The sequence below is a fragment of the Eufriesea mexicana genome, unplaced genomic scaffold, assembly GCF_001483705.2.
Source record: "Eufriesea mexicana isolate 0111107269 unplaced genomic scaffold, ASM148370v2 scaffold1049, whole genome shotgun sequence".
NCBI classification, from domain to species: Eukaryota; Metazoa; Arthropoda; class Insecta; order Hymenoptera; family Apidae; genus Eufriesea; species Eufriesea mexicana.
Window position 1 is genome coordinate 560690 of NW_016909187.1, and position 17050 is coordinate 577739.

Here is a 17050-nt window from a genome sequence, read left to right on the forward strand (position 1 = left end):
ATGCCAGTCGTTCGACCAAGGGAGAAGAAATTACACGCCTCGTGTCCTACTCGTGCAACCAGTCAACGTTCGCGTTCTATTTTTGCTAAACGTGCTCGGATTTCCGTCGGAAATTTTTCTTCTATATATAAAATGATCCTTGTACGTGGTAACTCGAAGATGTTTCGTGTTCCATGAATTATTTAATTCTTCGTTAATTCTTTATTCAAAAGAAATTCCCACATGTTTGGCACTTCTACAAATTGTGACTCATCTCTGTTCCTAATACTGCCAAATTTTTTAATATATAAAATATTCATTTAATATCTGAAACATTTTCTTTAGTAAGAATATTCGAAAAATGATAACCTAGAATACTGGAAGAATACTAAAATACTTTAAATATTGTCCATTAATTTCCTAAATCTTAAATATATTTATAATCATTCCTTAATACTTCCTAATCTTGAAATATAGATACCATAATCTACTATAATAATAACTATACTAATACAATAATATCACAGTAGTGTAATATTATTTCATTTAATTATCAAATTAATTAATTAAATAGTATAATATTATTTCATGTAATTATCAAATTAATTAATTAAATGAAATAATATTTCAATACTATAATAATACAATAATATCACACTTCTACAAACTGTGAGACATCTCTGTTCCTAATACTCCTAAATTTTTTAACATGTAAAATATTCATTTAATACCTTCAACATATTCTTCAATAGAAATACTAGAAAAATGATAACCTAGAATATTGGAAGAATACTATAATATTTTAATTATTGTTCATTAATTTCCTAAACCTTAAATATATTTATAATCGTTCCTTAATACTTCCTAATCCTGAAATATATATACCAAAATCTCTTAATTTAATGAATTAATTTGATAATTAAATGAAATAATATTGTACTATTATTGTATTATTATAATATTGAAATATTATTTTATTTAATTAATTAGTTTGATAATTAAATTAAATAATATTTCAATACTATAATAATACAATAATATCACAGTACTACAATATTACTTTATTTCATTATCAAATTAATTAATTTAATTAAATAAACTAGGTTTAAAATAATTATTCCACCAAAATTTCCGTTTTTAAATACATCAACTTCAATACGCGTTATTTCTCACATCGTGATCCTACAATTTACAGTAATTATTATAACATCGTTAAACGATCGAACCGAAATATTTCCGCCTTTAAATAAACGGGTGTCAATCGTGAAATTTCATTTTCACTAAATGAAAAGGACAACGTGCCTCTTCCCCCAGCTCGATTATTTAATTCCCCCGACTGAAAGAGTTGGGAAAACGAAAAAATTCAATTTCATTGGGCTGATTGAAACCCGGAGTGAAAAACCGGAGGGTTTTCTTACGTGGTTACACGAAATATTCATCTATTGTACGCCGTGGCAGTAAAAATGATTGGGGGCCAGGTCAACGACCAGCTGATAAAACATCGAGAGGCGTGAAAGATTGAACGTGAACGCATACCGTCGACACAAAAACCAGTTTTATCGATTATGAAAGGTGTCTTTAATCTTTATGTGCCACGTCAATGCCATTCACCCTCGCCGGCTATCAAGCCTGGATTCGTAGAAGAATACCGGCTGCGTATCGCTTCTGTAATTCCTTTATCATTTTTATAATCTCGCGCGAAAATGAAAATCGGTAATATCCGAAGCGTAATCGTGAGAACACGGCTCTGAAGATATCCCCTTGCACCAGCATCGTTCTTAACATACCTCTAGGGAGATAATGCTACTAAAGGTACTGCGAGATTTCAGTAAAGGTCATCGTGAATTTTCCAATTTCACACGGAAATGAACACGGATATAAAACACATTTAGAATGGGAAAATAGTGGAAAATATTATTCTATATTATTATTGATATTTTAAATTAAATATTAATAATATTTTATGAAAATGAAAACTATAGTGTGCTATAGAAATTCCTAAACATGCAAGAAAATAAATGAAACGAAGAAGAATTACAGAAGAAGGTAGATCCCTGAAATTTTAATTATTTCTATACACTATATTGTAGAGTAAATTTCAGAAGAAATCGCGAATCGGCCATTGCCAGCAAAAACAAATTATAAACCGATCAATATTTTCTAGAAGCAAATAGAAAAGTTATTTTGGGTAGCAAAATTAAGTTGCGTGGTCCCTACGAGGAGATGAAACGTAGGTTAAGAAAAGCATAAAAGCAGGGTCCTCGACGACCAAAATGGAGTCCTTAGGAATTAACCCTTTGCACTCGAGAGACACCTCTCAGTCGTCATTTAATCAGATTCTAAAGATGGATGTTAATTAATATATCAAATTTACAATTACCCAACGATGCGTGGAATATCGAAGCAAAATAATTTTACGTCTTAATTTGCATACGATTTCTTATTTACCGTTTTAAAAATATCGTCGACTTTATGGCAGAAAGTCTTCGAATTACTATTTTTCTGTAACGAAAAAATCGCCGAATTCAAAGGGTTAATTGTGACCGGCACGAGCGTGAGTAGCTCGGTGTTGAAAAGAGAGTTAAATTAGAGTGCGTTTCTGTGTGTTTTCGTTGCGTTATCTCAGTGTTCTTTTCCTAAGTTCAATTAGTTTTACGAGTTTCGTGTCCGTGTTATTCTATTCCTGTTCTTCTGTCAATTTCTGGTGTCCCAAAATCAATTTTCGCCATCCTACAATATTAAATTCCTAAATAGATTAGATAGATTCTAGAATAGATAGATAGAAGACCACTGTTTCAAAAAATTAATGTATATTTTAAAATGTAAATTTCTAGCCAGCTTCAGTCTCTGAGTAAACAAAATTTCGTAGAAAAATACAGGCGACGATGCAATTTGAAATAAACCTCGCGATACAAAGATAAAAGGGACGTGTTGAACCACGTGACGTCGAGAATATGACAAAACACGCGGTTGGTTACAAATTCGTGGTCCAACGCGAAACGACGAGCGTTTCATCCGAAAACGAACTTAATCTCGGGCTAACGTTGACGCGAGGCGACAGCTTGACAAGGGCGGAACAGGGTTACTCGGGAAATGCATAATTCAACGGCGGTGGCGTATAACGCTTTTGTAATTACTTTCCTCTCGGCCACCGACGAAAATTATTCACCGACCGTGTTCTCGGTTCGTCGTGAATTATTTTAAGTCCATTGCGCGCGACCTGCTTCCCTTCTCGCGTGATCGGGAAGCTGCGATCAAGCTCAGCTTCCGTTTAGGTGAATAACATGCTCTGTAACGCGGCTGTTCTTCTTTATTACGCGTTTTTCCAGTCACTGAGAAAGAAAATGAAAATAATCAATCTCCGTTTAATACTTGGATAACCAGTAACGATGTAACGTAAGAAAATAAATTTTCTTAATGTCGTATAACAGGTCAGAGTCGAATGTCGATAATTAAATATAAAAATTTGGTATTGGTTGAAATTTCATTATTTTATAATTCATACGAGCCTATTCGAAATATTTTCATAATAAAAAGAAATAAGTACCAACGTGATGGAATATACTATGAAGATAGATTTTTTAAAGAAATGGCGACCCCATCGACAGCAAACTGTCAGCGCGAGACACAGTGCATACATTATTCACTAAAATGCAGATTCCATGAAAATACATTGCCTTTGAATTTTTATCACATCCCGTACCCATCTATGATAAATAAAAAATCATACACATAAATTCCACCGAATTTTTTCCACCCATTTCACCTTTCTCTAACAAGCTCGCTTCGAATTGTCCAAGAAAAAAGAAAAAGAAAAGAAAATAATCGATATCTCGATTGTATAATTTCCATGATATTTCTCCATCGATTGCTTCCACTGTTAGTCGTGGATATTATATTTAAATAAAAATTGTTATGTATTTATTAAACAATATTATAACTCAGGATAACAATTATCGATGAAATATATCTAATTCCGATTACATTTTCTCAAGTTACTCGTACACACGTTTATTATCAATCAATTCGGAATTGTAACTGACCTACCCAAGTACTCCCCAATTTATTCTTTCATACATCATATAAATATATCACACAGCCTATATCACATTTCATATTTGATCCGCTCATTCTTTCTTACATAAACAATGTATGTAAATATTTATAAATACAATGTATCTAAAATTTATTCTATATCGTGTATCTTAATTATGCATACTTGGTGGAAGGAGGCAGCCATTTTGGTAGAGGATGTGGTAATGGTTGACACAGATTTTTATATTTTATGTAAATATAAAATATAAATATATTAACCCTTTGCACTCGAGAGGTGAGCTTCAATTACCATTTCATAAAATTTGGAGGATCGATATTAATTAATATATCAAATTTAATGTAATATGACAGTGTGCGAGGTATCGAAATCAAATAATTCCACAATTCTATTATTATACAATTCTTGATTTACTGCTCAAAAAAGTATCGTCAGTTTTTAATAGAAAATCTTTGAATTTCTATCCTTCTCTAGTCAAAAAATCGTTCAGTGCAAAGGGTTAAAATATTTTATATAAATAAATACATATATTAAAAATCTATGTCAACCAAAAATGGCTGCCTCCTTGCAGCAAGTATGCATAATTAAGATGCACGAGCCATAAAAAGGCGCACGATCTGCTACGAGAATCCGACATGACAAACCACGCTGTAACACCGTTTTACAACGTTCTGCCCATTTTTCTCGCGTCAGTCTCGTTCACATGCATCGTCCTACTAAGCCGTCTCCCATAAATGCACCGAATTTATCCACGTCACAAGCTGTCCAGGAAATTCCCTCGTGAAATTCACCCCCTCCTCGCCCTGCCGGCCCCCCGACGCTTCTTTTTCGCCAGTCGGATCGTTAAACTTACGAAACTTTCTTTTATGGACGAGCGGTCACGCGATCCAGTCACTTCATCGTAGATGGATCGTCGTAATTAGGAGCGTCTGCTTTTGGATCAAATTTTTTCCCGGCTTTCGTTCTGCCTCGTCCGGATCGGTCCCCGTCTACCGGCATAATACGCAGGCCTAATTGTCGATTCGCCGTTTATATGGAACCGGGGAAACGTGACTCCAATGCGCGCTCGAAATCCTCTCCGCGCTCCGCTCGCGACCGGCGTACCGGACGAGGCTCGCGTTTTATGGCCGCCACGATCGAGGAACAAATCGTCCGACGAAACGCGAGATTAGAAGCCCACGCACGATCTCCCTTTAAAAGCTGAGTTTATACCGTGACTTGGTGGACGGAAGAGAAGAGGGCCTTGTTCGGCGGACGACGAGGAAGGCTGCCTGCCGAGAGCTTCGTTGAGATTCCGCGGTGACGACTCGGTTTTTAGAAAGGACACACGGTGGCTTCGGGGATTTCGGGAAATTTTAGTGGTTGCGCAGTTGTGTTCCAAGGGGAGGTTTGGAGGGAGGGAAGATTTTTGAAACACCGGTTAAAAATCAGCGTGTTTGAAGAGAAATTAAAAGAAGGGGGCAAATTGGGGGAAATTTTTATTTCTGGAGTTTTGAAAATATATATGTTTTAAGGGAAGATTAAAAGATGGGTGGGAAACGACAGTTCTTGTTGGAATTTGACAAATTTTGTAATGGCTGTGCAATTGTGTTCAAAAAGAAGATTTCGAGGGAGGAAGGATCTAGAATTAGCGTGTTTGAAGAGAAATTAAAAGAAGGGGGCAAATTGGGGAAAATTTTTATTTCTGGAGTTTTGAAAATATATATGTTTTAAGGGAAGATTGAAAGGTGGGTGGGAAACGACAGTTCTTGTTGGAATTTGACAAATTTTGTAATGGCTGTGCAATTGTGTTCAAAAAGAAGATTTCGAGGGAGGAAGGATCTAGAATTAGCGTGTTTGAAGAGAAATTAAAAGAAGGGGGCAATTTGGGGGAAATTTGTATTCTTAGAATTATGGAAATATACATGCTTGAAGGGAAGATTGAAAGAAAGCGATAGTTTTTGTTGGAATTTGGAAAATTATCTAATGACAGTGCAATTGTGTTCAAAGAAGGTTTGAAAGGAAAGAGGATCTAGAATTAGCATGTTTGAAGAGAAATTAAAAAAGGGGAGCAAATTAGGAGAAATTTTTGTTCTTAGAATTTTGGAAATACACATGTTTGAAGGGAAGATGGAAAGAAAGCGATAGTTTTTGTTGGAATTTGGAAAATTATCTAATGACAGCGCAATTGTGTTCAAAGAAGGTTTGAAAGGAAAGAGGATCTAGAATTAGCATGTTTGAAGAGAAATTAAAAAAGGGGAGCAAATTAGGAGAAATTTTTGTTCTTAGAATTAAGAATTTTTCAAATATATATGTTTGAAGGAAAGATTGAGAAATATGTACAAAGCAACAGTTTTTGTTGTAATTTGAAAAATTATGTAGTAACAGTACAATTGTGTTCAAAGAGAAGATTTGGAGAGTGAGAGGATCTAGAATTAACGTGCTTAAAGAGAAATTGAAAGAAGGGTGCAAATTGGGGGAAACTTTTACTATTACAATTTTGAAAATAAATATATTTATAGAGAAGATTGAAAGGTAAATAGAAAGCGACAGTTTTTATTGCGATCTGAAAAATTTTCTAGTGGCTGTACAATTTTGTTCGAAGGCAAGAGATCTGGAGGAAGGGAAAATTTTTTAAATTCCGGCTTAAAAAATTAGTGCGTTTGAAGAGGAATTTAAAACACACACACACACAAATTGGAGGAAATTAATCTTGAGAAAATTTTGTAAATAAAGGTTTAAGGGGAAGATTGAAAGATGAGTAGAAAGTAACAGCTTTTGTTGGAATTTGGAAAATGTCAAAATGTCTGAAGGATAAGTTAGAAGAAAGATAAAATGAGATTATTGATACGTATTAAATTTGGTAAAATATGGATAATAACACGATTCTATTCTAAGGGAAAATTAGAAAAACAAATAGTAATTAGAATACAATAGAAGTGTATTTCATGGTATTAAAAAGAAGGGGTAACGAAAATTATGCAAATCGCATAAATTATGTATTGGTATAATGACACCATAGTCGTAGAAATGTGTATATAATTATACAACATAAATTCAAACGTATTTCCAATTAAATTATAGAGGACTGGCGATTATGTTGAATTAATGGGAGACAAGGAATGCAATTGCTAGATTAATTAAATAAGAGTTAAGTTGGAAAAAACTTCGTTGAATATTTTGCTTTATACAAGATTGCGATCCCAGGTATTTTCCACAGAATTTTATCTAAAAATTCCATTACTCTGTATAAGGAGTAATTTCCCTTTTTTCTTAATTCGCCATTATTAAATCATTGATCATTCCTATCTAACTGTACCAATCACAGTGGAATAAATGTGGGTTTAAACACAATTTACAGTCTTGTTAAAAAATTCCATCCACCTTACAAGGCGAAATTTCTTTCTTCTTAGACCTGGATTAAATTACCACCCGGTTCTTGTACCAATGGTTCCACATTTATTCCACGTTTCAGATCAACCCATTTACGAAATACCAGGCGTTATGCTTACTAAACTTGAACACGTGGAGCGTGAAATAATTTAGTAACCTTTATTCTCATCTCCAAATTTAATAAACATTGATCTCTGTGTCTGTTACGATACATTCCGAACAAACAAATTGTCTAATAAGAAATCTGTCTCATAGAAGAAATGTCTAACACAAGTGTATATATGAAAATACGTATTTGCAGGTAGCAAATTAATTATTTAGAAATTAATAATAATATTAGTAATTATTTTTCATTCTCGGAGCTTAAGAATTTATATTAATTTACATATTGCTACAAGAAATCTGGTTGACTATTTATTTTTAAAGATGAAAAAGAATTTTGAAAGTTTCCAATAAATAGTATATATCTTGAACTCCGAACGTAGCTCTCTGCTTGGCATCGTTTCTCAAAGAATAATTTTTGGGAAAAGACACCAATTACCAGGTCTCACCACGTGGAGGTGGCTACGCATTGAGACCCTGGCCTTAGGGGCCTTACAACGACACTCTACTGGCAACCTTCTGTACTAAAAATATTCCTATCTTACACAGAGGAAAAGTTTATAAAAGAAAAATCGAACCGGTATACCAAATTTTAATACTATATTTCCTCAATTTCACAATTGAAAGCATCATTAGCCCGACGATGTCCCAACGAACTAAAGCATGATTCAAGAGGTCAGTGACTCGACTTGCGTTTTGGATCTCAGTTTGGAGAATGACCTACGGTATTTCGGTATTCGACTGATCGTGAAAACAATTATACTCTATCTAATAAGTCGAGGAATCCATGAGAGAAGATTTTCGCTTCATGTTAGATTAGTATCTTCGGACAGAAGGTGCTCACAATGAAATTGACATAGGATCTATCTTATATTAAATTAAAACTAAAGTATATGCACGATGTCCATCAATGTCCAACGATGAAGTATCTAAGCTGAAATGAAATGTAAGGGAAAAGAAAGAAATTAGAAATTAATTAATGAAATTAATAACATTAGAAATAGAGAAATAAATACCATCCAACGATGAAATATCTAACAATAAGTTGAAATGAAATGTAGGAGAAATGAAACAAATTGGAACTGAATTAATGAAATTAATAAAATTAGGAATAACCTAACGATGTATCCAACGATGAAATATCTAAGCAGAAATAAAATGTAGGAGAGAGGAAAGAAATTAGAAATGAATTAATGAAATTAATAAAATTAGAAATAAAGAAGAAAAAGAATATGAAATGAATGGAAAAACAGTAAAATAGGAGTTAGAGACTACAAAGATAAAGGTTAGGGCAATGATATATTTGAAAACAGAGCAATACTAGAAAAAGAAAAATATATATATACACAAACACATGTATATACACAAAATATATTTGTAATATATAATAAATATAAAAATATATATATATAATACATGGTGTACTGACCATTGATTCTCGACCACTGACCACCCTTTTCGCACCACCCACTAGGCCCAATGGGATAGATCCATCCAGTCCGAAGGGAAACCTGCAAAAGAGGTATCAACCGATCTCCCGATGTATATATAGCCGAAGATGGGCCGAAGGTCGACGGAAAGTCACGATCATTACCGATTTTGCTCATAATGACTTGTTTTCTATAATAACCAAGAATTTCTCGATTTTTTCGTTTCTATTAAAAATTTATGCTCTGACAAATTTCTTATTAACAATTTTAATTTGTTATTAACAATAAATTTGATAATTTTACACTTTTTATAAACTATAACTATTGTACAATACATTCGCATTTATCCATAATAATAAGTTTCCATGATACATGAATATATTTTGATTTCTTTTGCATGTACTTACATAACAAGGCAGATCAAGATTAATTACATACTTAATAGACCAATTAATTAAATGTCACTAATTACAAATTAGCAACAGTATATTTAACGAATTATATTTACCGCAATTAATTATAATACTTTAAAATTAATGTTACAGAATTTATGAACTGAAGAATTTAATTATACATATTGTATCGTGTTATGATACTAAATAATATGCCTTGTGTGACATGATTAAAGATATGAAGTCGTAATTTCAATTAACAAATATTTCATCTTACTCTCAAAACAAATTTAACAACATTCGCAAATGACACTGCAATCCTTGCTACTGACAAAGACCCTATAATAACCCCATAGAAAAACTTTACAAGAATCCTTACACCAATTATACTCAACATAAACAAATACAATCTGACAAACAACTTATTTAAAACGAATATTACAAGAGGAACTCATAAAACACACCTTAATGATTTCAGGATTTTAATGATCCATTGAAAAAGTACCTCCACGTTAAAATAATCAAACCGATAAAATAATTTGCCCAATGTTTTCTAAAACAAATTATAAACTAACTGAGAGACGAATAAAATAAAAAAAGAAAGATATCATCTTCAACCCCTTTTCATCTATAACACCCTAATTAACGCGATGACAGAGAGCGTGAAATTACGTTAAACAGCTGCTCCCTAATTCCACAGGAAACAATTATTTCCCTTCATCGTTACTCCCGACTTTTATTAAGAGGCGTCCATTTTTATTTTAATTTCTCCACTTATTGATCACCGTCTCATTACTCTTCTCGGTTTACTCCTTCACCGATCGCTTCGCCCGAATAATTAGTAACACCGGGTCGGTCCCCCGATAAATCGGTAATAAATTTATCCTCGATCGAATACCTCTTATTCTTCATCGGCCATCATCGATACTTCTCTTCCACTCGGACAATTCTGTCAAGCCAGCTCGCCGACGATTGAGTAACCCGCGCGAAGATTTCGCGATCCATCTGTCGAGAGCAAGCGATCGACTTCGCGGAGATTCAGTTCAATTCTGCAGCTTTCAGAAACACTGCCCACGGTGTGGAATAAATGCATCCATCGGTACGCCTGGCGTGGATGTGGCCGTAGAAAGGAAAAGCATCCGGCGATGAGCGTTGATTTGTAACCCAGGGCCGGCCCAACTCCAGCCTCCCGCCGTGCATTTTTCGCTTCTTTATGCCCGGCCATTATCGTTACTCCGCCGACGAGGATAAATTCTTTTTACGGGAATTCGTATCGCGCGAGTAAACGACGCGTTCGTTAATTGCCGTTTATAATTTGTTCGGGCCCTGTCGGGCCCCGGGCCCGGTGATCGAGTACCCGTTCTTTCAGCGGAGCGTAGGAGATAACGAGATGAGAGTTCCGTGAAACGAACGGGATACTGTGATGGGTTCCTTTGAAGAATGGGGCGATGGTTATGGTTCGACTGATCGATATATGTACATATGTTCTTTGGTACTTGTCTTCCTTTTTCTTTGTATTTATTTGAGGGTGGTAGGAAGGGATGGCGCGAGAAAGTTGAGATTGAGAGTGCTAGGTAATATTTTTCATTTGAAATTGGATGGAGAAATTGTTGAAAGGGATTATATTTTATACTATGCGTATCTATGTCATGGTTTTAGAAATTTTGAAGATATTAATTATTATAGTGTTAATTACATTTGTTGGGTATTTTATATATATGTACAAGTGTTATTTGGTATTTGTTTCCCTCTCCCCTTTTCCTTTTTTCAGGGTGGTATTACCCCTTTGCACTCGAGAGGTGACCGTTTGTTTTAATGCTACAATTTAAATAATGGATGATGATAATTATATTAAGAACATAGAAATAAAATTATTCTATTCGTTCGTTTCTCACGCAAATTCATGATTTTATTTTTTCAATTTTAGCGTAAAGAGTATCAGTGAGTTTATAAAAATCTAAGAATAGCTTCGAATTGCATCTTCACAACGAAGAAATCTTCGAGTCCAAAGGGTTAAGAGTTGAGACTGAGAGTGCTATGTCATATTTTTGTATTTTGAGAGGTCAATTAGCTTTTGGGAAATTGAGGGATGAAAAAATTGTTGAAAGGTTTAGAATTATAATTTATACTATGTGTATCTATGTTATGAATCCGGAAATTTCGAAGGTATTAATTATTATAGCGAAAATTACATTTTTTGGGTATTCTATATATGTGTACATATGTTGTTTGGTACTTGTCTCCCCCTACTCTCATCCCCCTTTTTTTGAGGGTGGTATTAAGGGTTGATACTGAGAATGCTAGATCATATTTTTTGTATTTTGAGAGGTCAATTAGCTTTCGAGAAATTGGGGGTTGGAGAAATTGTTGAAAGGTTTGGAATTATATTTTATACTATGTGTATTTTTGTTATGGTTTTGGGAATTTTTAAGGCCTCCATTATTATGATCTTAATTCCGGTTTTTGTGTATTTTGGACAAATTCAGAATTCCGTAGAGGGTTAGTAATTTTTGATATTTTAATTCCTTAGAGTATAATTAACTTTGGCAATTTTTGTGGATGAAATTTCTGAAATTTCCCCCACTTCTGGATTTATAAAATTTTTGGGAAGTTCGAAACGTTCTCCAAAAATGAAAAAAATTATTTATCACTGAAATTGTATTTCCATTTAGGTTTGGAATTAAATTCTTCCTAAATATCTTAAAAATATTCAGTGCTATGTTATTAATCACATTCTTGATGTTCTAAACAAGTTCGAAATTCGTAAATTATTTTCTACGTTAATTTCTTCCAAGCACCGCGTATAAAAGTCAGGAAATCGAGAAAAATAAATCTACCACGCTTCTTCCTTACGGTCTCCGAAGGAGTCGACTACCCGAAAAGAAAGGTATTGAATAAATCTTATTTTACAACCGAAGTAGCACTCGTCAATTGCATTTACAGCTGCTTAATTGAATTATCTGTTTCTTCAAACTAAATTAACCTTTGCTCGATACTGGCCGGTTAAAGCTACTGGTTTCGAGTCTGAATAATTCATACAACGTTTATGATATTGCACTTTCAAATTTTCTTTTTATACGGCTACATTGTGAATTAAGTATCATGAAAATTGCATTCTGGCTACACGGACCAATAAATTAGACCAAATTGTTTAAACGCGGGGCACGATGGTCGTTATTTTGCAATGGAAATTGCCCGACAAACACTTGCGACCTTATTAAAATGGTCGATGCACCGTTTTGTAAGACAAGCCACTTTTTTCCTTCATTCCCAGCGTTGCATCACCGGCCTTTTATCGTTTCTCCTTTTTCTTCCTTTTTTCCCGTCGTGTCGATGCACGAGTTTCCCTCCTTTGGCTCTACTTTCGTTTATTAACGATTAAGGCAATTATACGCGTAACATGTTTTACGGGTCAATTAAGAGTTGATTTTTAGTACCAAGCGTAAATCAAACAGGTCCGCCGATTCATTCGGCTCGGCTGATTCATTATGTACGTAATTGTCACGTAATGTAACGCTGAATGACGGGTAATAACGAAACCGCCCTTTTCTTTTCACTTTAATTGCGATACCAGTGGGGTAAAAAGTTTTAGAAATTCGGGAAAAATTTCTCCGTCAATCTTGGAAATATCTGACCGATGAATGACGTTGAGTGCTGCTTGTTCAAAGATTAATTGGTTATTAATTTTTTCACTTTCATTGTTCCTGCCATATTTCACGGTTAATTAGCAGTTAATTGGCAAAACTGCATGGCCTTTATCATCCTTTACTGCGCCCAACTGCAGTGCACATAATTATTTCACGAGCATACGCGCGCTTCTTACCGCCTGCCCTGAAACGGCAACGATCTAGTTAATTGGAAACATCGCCTTGAAACACTTCGCATAAGTGAATCACACGAATTTTAGTTGCACGAGATCGTGCGATCCTTTGAAGACTCTTTGCACACCAAGAATATTTTTATTCCATTTGCATCGCCAATTCTAACATACTTTAAGACTGAGAAGCACTTCGAAACCCAAAATTTTTATTTGCAGAGAAAAAATATAAATATCTATAAAATTATTCGTGCAGCAGTCTTAAATAGTTGTGACTTTGAATAGTCACGCTTTTATTTTTATCAGTGAGAGAAAAGGCAAATTTCCAATGCCCCTACAATGGTTCCCCTGTGAAGTGAGAAGATTTGATGGAATAAAATGAAATATTGCACAGAATAACTGAACAATATACCCAGTAATACATGACATCACCTACTCCAACAGTGAGAAGCACTTCGAAATCAACAATTTTTATTTCCAGGAAAAAAAGATAATAATTATCTATAAAACTATTAGTGCAGCAGACTTACAAATAGTCACTCCTTCATAATTATCAATGAGAGCAAAAGAAGATTCACAACCTTCCCTCAATTTTAATAAAATAAAATAAAAAATATTGCATAAAATAACTGATCAATATACCCAGCGATACATAATGATACCTACTCCAACAATGAGAAATATTTCGAAACCTAAAATTTTTATTTACAGAAGGAAAAATATAATTATCTATAAAACTACTCGTGCAGCCACCCATTTATATTTATCAACGAGAACAACAGATGATTCACAATGTGCCCTACAATTTTAATAAAATAAAATAAAAAATATTGCACAAAATAACGGATCAATATACCCAGCGATACGTAATGATACCTACTCCAACAATGAGAAATATTTCGAAATCTAAAATTTTTACTTACAGGAGGAAAAATATAATTATCCATAAAACCATTCGTGCACCCACCCATTTATAATTATCAACGAGAACAAAAGAAGATTCACAATGTGCCCAACAATTTTAATAAAATAAAATAAAAAATATTGCACAAAATAACGGATCAATATACCCAGCGATACGTAATGATACCTACTCCAACAATGAAAAATATTTCGAAACCTAAAATTTTTATTTACAGAAGGAAAAATAAAATTATCTATAAAACTATTCGTGCAGCCACCCATTTATATTTATCAACGAGAACAAAAGATGATTCACAATGTGCCCGCAATTTTCATAAAATAAAATAAAAAGTGTTGCACAAAATACATAATGACACCAATTCCACAATGAGAAATACTTCGAGGCCTAAAATTTTTATTTACAGGAGGAAAAATATAATTATCCATAAAACCATACGTGCACCCACCCCTTCATAATTATCAACGAGAACAAAAGAAGATTCACAATGTGCCCTACAATTTTAATAAAATAAAATAAAAAATATTGCACAAAATAACTGATCAATATACCCAGCGATACATAATACCTACTCCAACAATGAAAAATATTTCGAAACCTAAAATTTTTATTTACATGAGGAAAAATATAATTATCTATAAAACTATTCGTGCAGCCACCCATTTATATTTATCAACGAGAACAAAAGAAGGTTCACAATATGCCCGCAATTTTCATAAAATAAAATAAAAAGTGTTGCACAAAATACATAACGACACCAATTCCACAATGAGAAATACTTCGAGGCCTAAAATTTTTATTTACAGAAGAAGAAATATAATTATCTATAAAACTATTCGTACAATAGTCTCACAAATAGCCACCCCTTTATAATTCTCAATGAGAAGAAAAGAAGATTCACAATGTGCCCGCAATTTTAATAATATAAAATAAAGAACATTACACAGAATACAAAACGACACCTACTCCACAATGTGAAATACTTCGAGACGAAAAATTTTTATTTACAGAAAAAGAAATATAATTATTCATAAAACTATTCGTACAACAGTCTCACAAATAATCTGTGATAGTGGTCACATAGATTTTTCGGTATATATGTGTTGGGATGAGTGGAACAAGTATGCATGGGATTCGAATATGTAATGAATTCAGATTATGATAAATGAGTATGCGTGTAATGATTGAGATGTATGTGAATTGTGTATGTCAATGTAATGTATGAAGAAGAAAGAAAAAAGAGAGTGATTTCGGATATGTCAGTTGTAATTGAGATATAATAGTGAGAAGTCGTGTCATAGAGTAATTATGAGAAACTAATTACATTTAAATGTTATACTTGTGTTTAATAATCTTTCAAATTAAATAAAGAATTGTTCTTCTCGTTGTTATTAAAATTTCATCCACCACTAACATAGTCCCGCTTTAATTTTCACCAACGAGAGAAAAGTCAGACTTTTAATCTCCCCGTAATGGTTCCCCTGTGAGGTGCAGAGAATTGATGAAATAAAATTAAAAAAATTGCGCAAAATAACAGAACAATATATCACGACCTTTCCCAAACACATCCTCGGGAATACCGAAAAGGTTACTCATCGAAAGCAACAATTTCCATTGCACCGTGAGAGAAAAATCCGCCTATTTTCATTGGCGCGGACGTCGAGGGCCATTCACACGCTCGAGATCCTTGTACATCCGCGCATAAGGACGGCCACGGATATTCCATCGAAACGAAATTACGCGAAACTCGGATCGCGGAGGCTGGCCGAGGAGGATATGCAAGAGGAACGCGGTTTCGAGCGTGGCCTCGTTAAACCGGTCTCTGTTAGACGCCGATTCGCAACGAAAACGCATCCTCCGGGTTCCGCGGCTATCAATTGCCGGTCCAGAGGGTCGAACGTGATTTCGAAAGGCCGCGTTTCCCTCTTACGGCCCGCCACGAGAGGATAAACTCGTGCAACGTACGACCTCGCGGGCCCCATTCGCGTACGGATGAATCTTTGGATCGTTTCGCGCGAGGTGAACGCTTCGATTCAGCCGAATCGTTCCTTAAACTCGGCTTTACGACGTACCCGGCGTCTCCTGCCAGCTCGGATCGACCTGTCCAAAGTGTTCCTCGCGTTCCTTTTCTAGGCGATTTTATAATTCGCGGATGCGAATACTCGCCGGCCCTGAGAGAGGAGGGGTCCATTGAGAGTGGTGGTAATGGGACGAAATAAATATAATATCGGAAATATATGTATATTTAATTGGAGAAATGTCGGTTAAGGAACTGTCCAGCTTGTCGTGACTGGTGTGTAAATTTGAAGTGCCGTGAGATGGGTAGTTTATGGAAATGGAGTTGCAAATGCTGTAGTTGGATACTCTGTTGATCAACTTTCAACAGCTTGTATTGACAAGAATGATATTATTATTTATTTCAGGACGACGTTTTCCGAATTTGTCTAGGGAATTTTTCTTTAATTTATTGAGCTATATTAGGTAAAATATTGTTAATTGATTTAACCGATCATAGGTCAAAGTATTTAACTACATTTCCCAAATCGTTTATAATTTTATAAAATATGTATTAAATCGATGTTTAATTTGTTATATTTAAAATTAATTTCTGCCTTTGGTAATAAATTTGCAAATGAGAGGCTTAATTTAGATACATGTATTTAAATAATATACTAATATTTGGTTTGATCCTACTTTGTCCTAAAATTTATATCATGTATTGGAATTCTTAATAGAGATAAAATTAATAAATAATTAATGCTATTACAATGCTGCTGTTTAATTATTTAATTGTAGTGGCCCTATCCTATTTGAATCCTTGATAGAAGTAAAATAAATAAATAATAAATGCTATTACAATATTGCTATTTAATTATTTAATTATTTAAATGTAGTGGTCCTATCTTATTTGAATCCTTGATAGAGGTAAAATTAATAAATAAATACTATTACAATGTTGCTGTTTAATTATATAATTATAGT